We start from the raw sequence: 7,500 nt of genomic DNA on the forward strand, positions 1-7,500 counted from the left end.
TCAACTGTTACTCAAATTTCTCAAATGGTGATTGATGACTGTTTCCAACAGTTCAGGATCACCGACTGCCGTAAACTTGGAGCTGGGACTGCCTTATTACGAGAAATGAGAAGAACCCTTTGACCTCTCAAGCGCGGTCTTTCTTCCTCTGGTGTGGACTAGTTGACAGATGAAACGCAAAAAGTTTTGCCTTTATTTGCCAAAATCCAATCCATTTCATTCCTTGAAAAAAGACAATTGATAGTTTAAAGCACTCTTTAAAGCAATCTTTAGTAAAATGTATGATTATTTGTGGGTTTCACTGATTGAGAGCCTAATTTTTTACATTTTTCAGGCAAACCACAATAGCTTGACAGAGCCCCTTTATCCTGAATCAGAGTGAATGCAACAACAACAACTTTATTTAAAACGTGTTCTAAACTGAAATGTTACGATTGAGAGAATCGGGTTTTTTTAAGTTTCCCCTAATAAACCTCAGACTTTGTGATATCAACTGAGCCTATGCCCTCCATGTTGAAATTTGATCAAGCCATCATGCACGAGGAAAACAAGTCCGGCTTCCCTACCCATATCGCTATAGCATTCGGGGCCAAAGAGAAAGATTGGAAGATTCCACCTTGTTCATTTCGTTCTGTCAACGATACCGTGCCTTTATTATCTGAAACGATTACTTACAGTGTGAGTGTTGTGTGGTCTAGCAAAAGATATCAATTTACATCAATCATCGGTCTTTACTTGATCTGTATTGGAGGGAGAGTAGACTTAAGTCTAGTTTTCATATGTCGGGAAAATCCCAGACGATCGGGGATTTCGCAGTTTCCCGGATTTTGGATTCCCAGATTTTGCCGACTAATGAAGACATCCCGATAATCTAGGATGGTCGGGCACGAATCGGGAAAATAGGAAGCATTTCAATTTTCCTGATGTGTCCCAGATTTTTCCGATCGTAGGCGATCATTCCCGACTTATGAAAACTCAAATTGGTACTGTCGGGAGAAGTTAGCGATGGTCTTAGCTCGTTACCAATCCTCTAAATTGCAAGTTCCATTTTCGGGAGAATCTGGGATGAGCGTCTGGTGATTTTCCGATATGTCGGCAAAATCTGGGACAGTCGGGAAACTGTGAAATCCCCGATCGTCTAGGATTTTCTCGACATATGAAAACTAGGCTTAAGGAAAACCATAAATCGTAGACATCCCCGATAATCTGCGATGGTCGGGGACGAATCGGGAAAATAGGAAGCGTTTCTATTTTCCCGACGTGTCGCAGACTTGCGGGGATCATTCCCGACATATGAAAACTCAAATTTTTAGCTCGTTACCAATCCTCTAAATTGCAAGTTTCGAGGTTTGGCGAGCTGTTGGTTAGGCGCACTTTCTGGGACAACCGTCTGGCGATTTTCAGATATGTCGGCAAAATCTGGGACGGTCGGGAAACTGCGAAATCGCCGATCGTCTGAGATTTTCCCGAGATATGAAAACTAGGCCTTCAACTTTTGTCGGCGAAAACTGCACAAAGATGAGATTCGTGTTCTTTCTCCTTGTTGTGGAAACTTTAGAAGCGTTTTTCTGTTTCGCGGCTTTGGGGACAAAGCGGAGTGGCGGAGCAGGGACAAAGCAGTAGCATTTTTGGCAAAGTTTAACAACGATACAGCGTTTGAGGATTACAAGGATAAGGTGGCTTTGTGGAACTATACGACACAGAACAAACAACAAACAACCTAGGCTGACTTTTTCAGCCTTTTATACGCAAATGCAATTCAATGCTTCCAAGTTCGACACTCAAAAGCTCAAACCAGACACAAGACGTCAAATTCTGTTTATCATTTCTTCAGTCATGCCGAAAGATAAGGGTGTGATGCGCAGGATAACTGAGCTAGTGTCGTCAATGACAGGTATCTGCAGCACCAGTAAAGTCCAAGACAAGAGGCAAGGCCAGCGGCAAAATACAAGAAACGGTCCCAGATTTGTACGATATCTTTACAAACTCGCGTGACTACGATCGTCTGTTGTTTGCTTGTTTGCGTGACAGTAGTAACTCTACCGTGACGCGGTGGGGACCAAGTTGCAAAGCCTCGAGAAAGAATATGTAGAGCTCAAAAATAAAGGTGCCAAAAAAAATGGCTGGGAGGACGTCGGCGCGTATTGGCGATCTTGATCGAGATGGATGATTTAGAAATCACGGTGGAAGGTTTCTGGGTACCGACCTAAAGCCAGAATCGGCGGAATTTCCTAAATTTGCAGCGAACAGGGAAATTTTCCCCCCCCCCCCCCCCCCCCACACACACACACACACTTTCGAGTTGTCAGATACCCCCATCCCCCATCGACTCTCGTTCTCGGGGTAACGCGATAAGATATTCAGTGACTCGCAATTTTTGTTGTGCATACTGTTCTTTAAAGAACACATGGTACTAAAGAACACATAAAGAACACATAAAGAACACATAAAGAACACATGGTACTCTTATTTGGCCAATTAATGTAACTTTCGAGATCTCCATAAGAGGCCAGCTAAACGACAATCATGATCAAACAAAGGCTCAAAAAGGATTGTCCAACGATTGGCAAAGGAATTAGCAAAAGCGAGGCAGCCCGCGGCATTTGCCTGAGTTGCTACTTCAGTAATTAAGTAGTTATATGGTATTCTATGCCATAGTGTATTCATCTTCTATTTTATTTCTTAGCATTATTAACTGGCTTGAAATATAAATTGCGATTGATCGATCAAAAAAGCTAAAATCGTCTAAACCTGACACAATGACAGGTTATGGCATTGTTCCATATATTACTTAACATTGTTAACATGTTTGAACAACCATGGCAACCGCCCAGTTCTGTTCGGAAAGTTTGACTTTCTCACAAATGGAAATAGTTTGGAAATCAACACTCTAATAAATAAAATCGGTAAACAATGTCATTTCTGAATTAACACACGCAAACTTTTTGCCAGGTTTGATTCACCCCAATTTTCTTTTAATTAAGCTGTAATAACAATTATGACGTGACCATTATCTATGACTTAAAATCATATAGTTTTCACACTGTGGACTTCAATTATTATTATCGTGCGAAAAGAAGTAAAAAGGCCCAACAATGATTAGATTGCTGATGACGATGGCAGTGATATTTAACTCCGAACATCAACGGAGTTGATAATGTAAGTCGGCCACCGTACAGAGATTCTAAAAGCTGACGTTTCGAGCGTTAGCCCTTCGTATACTACTTCCCCACCGACGCAGCACCACAATTTTTTTAGAAAGTACCCCTTCCGAACATTGTTAGCCCAATAATGTTGGTCAGATTTGGATGGTGACGATGGCAGTCAAGTTCACTTCTTAACATTGTTTGCCCAATGATATCCGTCAGATGTTGGTGAGGTCGGCAGCGATGGTTATCGCCCAAAATTGTCGCCTGGTGCGATAATATTGTTTCCTTGTTGGATGGTGATGGCAATGATGTTCAACTAGACTTTCTAAAGTCGTTCCGCTTTTCGTTTCCGGTTTGTGAGCTCGACTTGTCGGAAAGTCCAGATCTAATGTTCTAATGTTCAATCGGCTAACGCTCCTGGCTTCCTCCGCGCACCGGTGGCTCAGTTGGTTGAGCGTCGGGCTCTCACAACGTAACTCACGATGACAGTTTGCTCTGTCGAAACATGTTTTCAAAACTTAACAGTTTCCTCTTTTTCTCATTAGCAGCTTACTTCTATGAACACTAATTAAATTTTGACGTAGCTTCACAATATCAGTGATATGTGTTCTTTACATAGACCCTTTATTAGACTTTGAGCAGTCTGTTCTTTACTCTAGAATTGTTGAACTTTTAATGGCTAAAACTGCGGTTCGCAAATACCGGGGGCGTTTCGCAAGGCCGCGGTATTTGCGTCGCGCAGTTTCAGTCATTTTGAAGTGTTCCTCGGAGTCGCAGTCGCCGACCTGCTCGCAGTCTAACCCTTTATGCAATAATGTGATTAACTACAGCTATATCCTTGTTCTTTTCAGAATCAAACAATGTACAGATATTAACAATTGCGACTTAGCGGTCACCAAGAGAGTATGAAGGTAAGAGAGGTAATTCCTCATATTGGCCCTATTCCCATCGTAATCCCTCTTACGTTTTTTAAGATCTCCTGCGAGATCCGGTATTCCCACGAGGGTTAACTGATAGCCAATCATATGTCCCCATTTTTAACAATGTTGACAGCTGGGCAAATTCCCACGCAATGATTGGTAAAAATGAGGACATATGATTGGCTATCAGTTAACCTTCGTGGATCACGCAGGAGATCTAAAAATAAATTAAGAGGGATTACGATGGGGATAGGACCAATTAGGGGGATTACCTCTCTTAACCTTCATACTCTTCTCTTGTGGTCACTCATCACGAATTGGGTCATCTTTATTACGACTTACAGTACTATGAATACCGCACTGGCGCCAACCCAGGATTTCACCGTGTCCTGAAAACTTAAAGAATATTCATTTGTCGGAGGAATACAGCGTCGATGAAGATATACGCAGACCTGTTCAATAAAGATGCATTCTGGGTACATTCGCGAAAAAACCCTTTTTTGGAAGAATTCAAGACATTCCTGTCACTGACATTGTACTTATTCCAGACCAGCGTAAAAATAGCGTAAGCTCAGTTACCTATCAACACCTGAACTGTCAACTTTGGTTACCTCCTTTGCGTCCTAAATCGGCCAGATAGGGATTTTACTCTGTCGATTGCTAGATGATTTTACTCAAGCGATTTTAGTCGTTATGGGATCCCCCTATTAGGGGCGAAACGAACCTGGCTCGAATGTATGGTATTTCGAGTAAAACACAAAATATCTGAAAACTTCTCGCTGACTCTACAATAAAGGCTCACAGTAACGAAAAGGGAGTTATCTTTTTCATGCGCGGGTGAGTAATGGTTCTTACAGCAAACCATATTGTTATCTATCAAAGCCCTTAGAATAAACTAATAAACTAGCATCAATTGACAGAGGAGACAACTATGCGCGCATTTTCTTTGCCGATTCTTCTAAAGGATTCGATTTGGTCGACCATAACGCCCTCACTGAAGAACTTAAGCACTTAAATGTTAGCCAATGTCTCATTCGGTGGATTGGGGCGTTTCTCTCGTTCAAACCTCAGCGTGTTATGTTAAATGGCTCCTTGTCGCCTCCTGCTTCCAACGGGGGAATACCGCAGGGCACTAGGCTCGCACCATTGTTGTTTGCTATCTTGGTGAATGGATTGGCGAGTTTCTGGCCATGTCGTGTTAAGTATGTCGACGATATCACTGTATTTGAGATCATTGGCGAGTTTCTGGCCATGTCGTGTTAAGTATGTCGACGATATCACTGTATTTGAGATCATCCCCAGGTGCTCGCCAAGCTATTTGCCCTGTATGGCATATTTGGTATGGCATATTTGCCAGTTTGCCGCTGAGCAGGGGATGCGCCTCAATCCCAAAAAGTGTCGGGAAATGATCATCAACTTTTTGCAGTTTCAACCCACGCAACTCGGTCCCTTGCAGTTAATGGGCTCAGTAGTTAGACGTGTAAACAGTTATAAAATTCTTGGCATTTACGTAACAAATGACCTGTCATGGAATAAACATATAGATTATGTTTTTAAGAAAGCGAAAAAACGGCTCTATGCCCTTTGAGATCAAAGGTTCCAGCTGAAGATTTAATTGCTATCTATTGCGCCCTTGTAAGATCAATCCTCGAGTATGGTTCACCAGTTTGGGCCGCTCTACCAGAGTATTTGAGTGATGTTGTTGAGGGCGTACAGAGGAAGGCCCTCCTGGCCCTCTTGGCCCTCCTGGCCCTCCTGCCCCTCCTGGCCTGGCGTACAGCGAGGCTCTAGTCGCGTCTGGTCTCCTCTGCAGACCCTTTTCTACACGATGCTCGCGCGCAAGAGCCATTACGCTCGGTGCTTACATCGCAGACAAATTATCATGGTTACACGCTCAGGTCAGGAAAAACGAATTTAATTAGACAACCATGTAATACAAAGAGACTATGTGAATTCGTAAGATATAAGTATTCATAATATTATATATTCTAATATTATATATTCTATTCTACCCCATTCGTGTAATTCAGCCTTAGCTGCAAAACGGAAGGAAATAAACACAGTATCTATCTATCCAACTATCTAACTATCTAACTGCATTGTGTAGTGACTGTGGAGAAGTTAGCGGGCTCTAGTTTGGATTGAGTTGGGTGACAATGTGTTAATGGCTATCCTTTCTAATTTTGTGCCTATACATACGACGCGTATTTTGGGACAGGATTTAAGAAAAAAAATAGATACGGTGTAGTGACTGTGGTGACTGTGGTGTAGTGACTGTGGAGAAGTTAGCGGGCTCTAGTTTGGATTGAGTTGGGTGACAATGTGTTAATGGCTATCCTTTCTATTTCTTTCTAATTTTGTGCCTATACATACGACGCGTATTTTGGGACAGGATTTAAGAAAAAAAATAGATACGGTATTTATGTAGTGAGTTCTTTTTCTTTTATCGCAGGTGCGAACTTTTTTTTTTTTTTATTTTTCTCGGGGAGACGTATCCATAAGGTGTGCGACATCATTCCCTGAGTAACTTTAGCCTTTTTTCCGGCAACTTACTGTAGGAGCGGTTACACTCACCATGGTAAATGCCATTTCCCATGGTACCTCACACTTGGGTTTTAGTATACCGTGTTAACTAGGGGTCACACGTTACGAAGATTACCGTGGTAAAACGAAATCTCACGCAATTCATTGGCGGGAAATTTAATCACAACTTCATCAGCATAGCGATTGGCTCTTGTACCTCGGGCATCAAAACACCCTTCCAACTTCCCACGTTAAATGTCACGGGCGCTTCCACTGATCTTTTTGACGTATCCATGGATATTTAACATGGGAAGTTTACCTTGGGAAATGTCGGTCACACGGACTAAGTGCAGTTTTCCGTGGTAAGAGGGTCATTTACCGAGGTAAAAGTGCCCCGTGTAACCGCACCTTGTTTATCGATAACAATTAAGTAAGTAACAATTAAGTAACAAATTCTCGATCGATTCACATACTGAAGCCTCTTTTTATTTTAATCGGCAATTAACTGCTTTTGCTCTCCTGAAATATATTTTTGGATTAAAAGTATATTTTATAGAACCTGTTCGGCTTTACAACGATTAGAACTGGCGCCTCCTCCTTCTCTCTGCTGGTATATCTTTTTTTCCTTCCGATAAATTTGTAAAAAAAAATTGTAATTTAAAGGGGATAATTTGTACACCAAAAATGATGCAATAAAAAATATAGTTCACCTGACTATCTCGATTATCGTATATCGATACAACAATATTCGCCATGTTCTCGGAATGCGCGCCCTTATTCGCAAAGAGTTATGCGTCATTCACAACTTCTCTCGCGTGTTTTGAGAACTGTTTCGTCGTGTATGATCGACTTTCGCCGTATTTACAATGTTGCAAATTTGACCAATGTATAAATATTGACAAACGATA

Source organism: Montipora capricornis, chromosome 9 (assembly GCF_036669925.1).
Source record: "Montipora capricornis isolate CH-2021 chromosome 9, ASM3666992v2, whole genome shotgun sequence".
Taxonomy (NCBI): Eukaryota; Metazoa; Cnidaria; class Anthozoa; order Scleractinia; family Acroporidae; genus Montipora; species Montipora capricornis.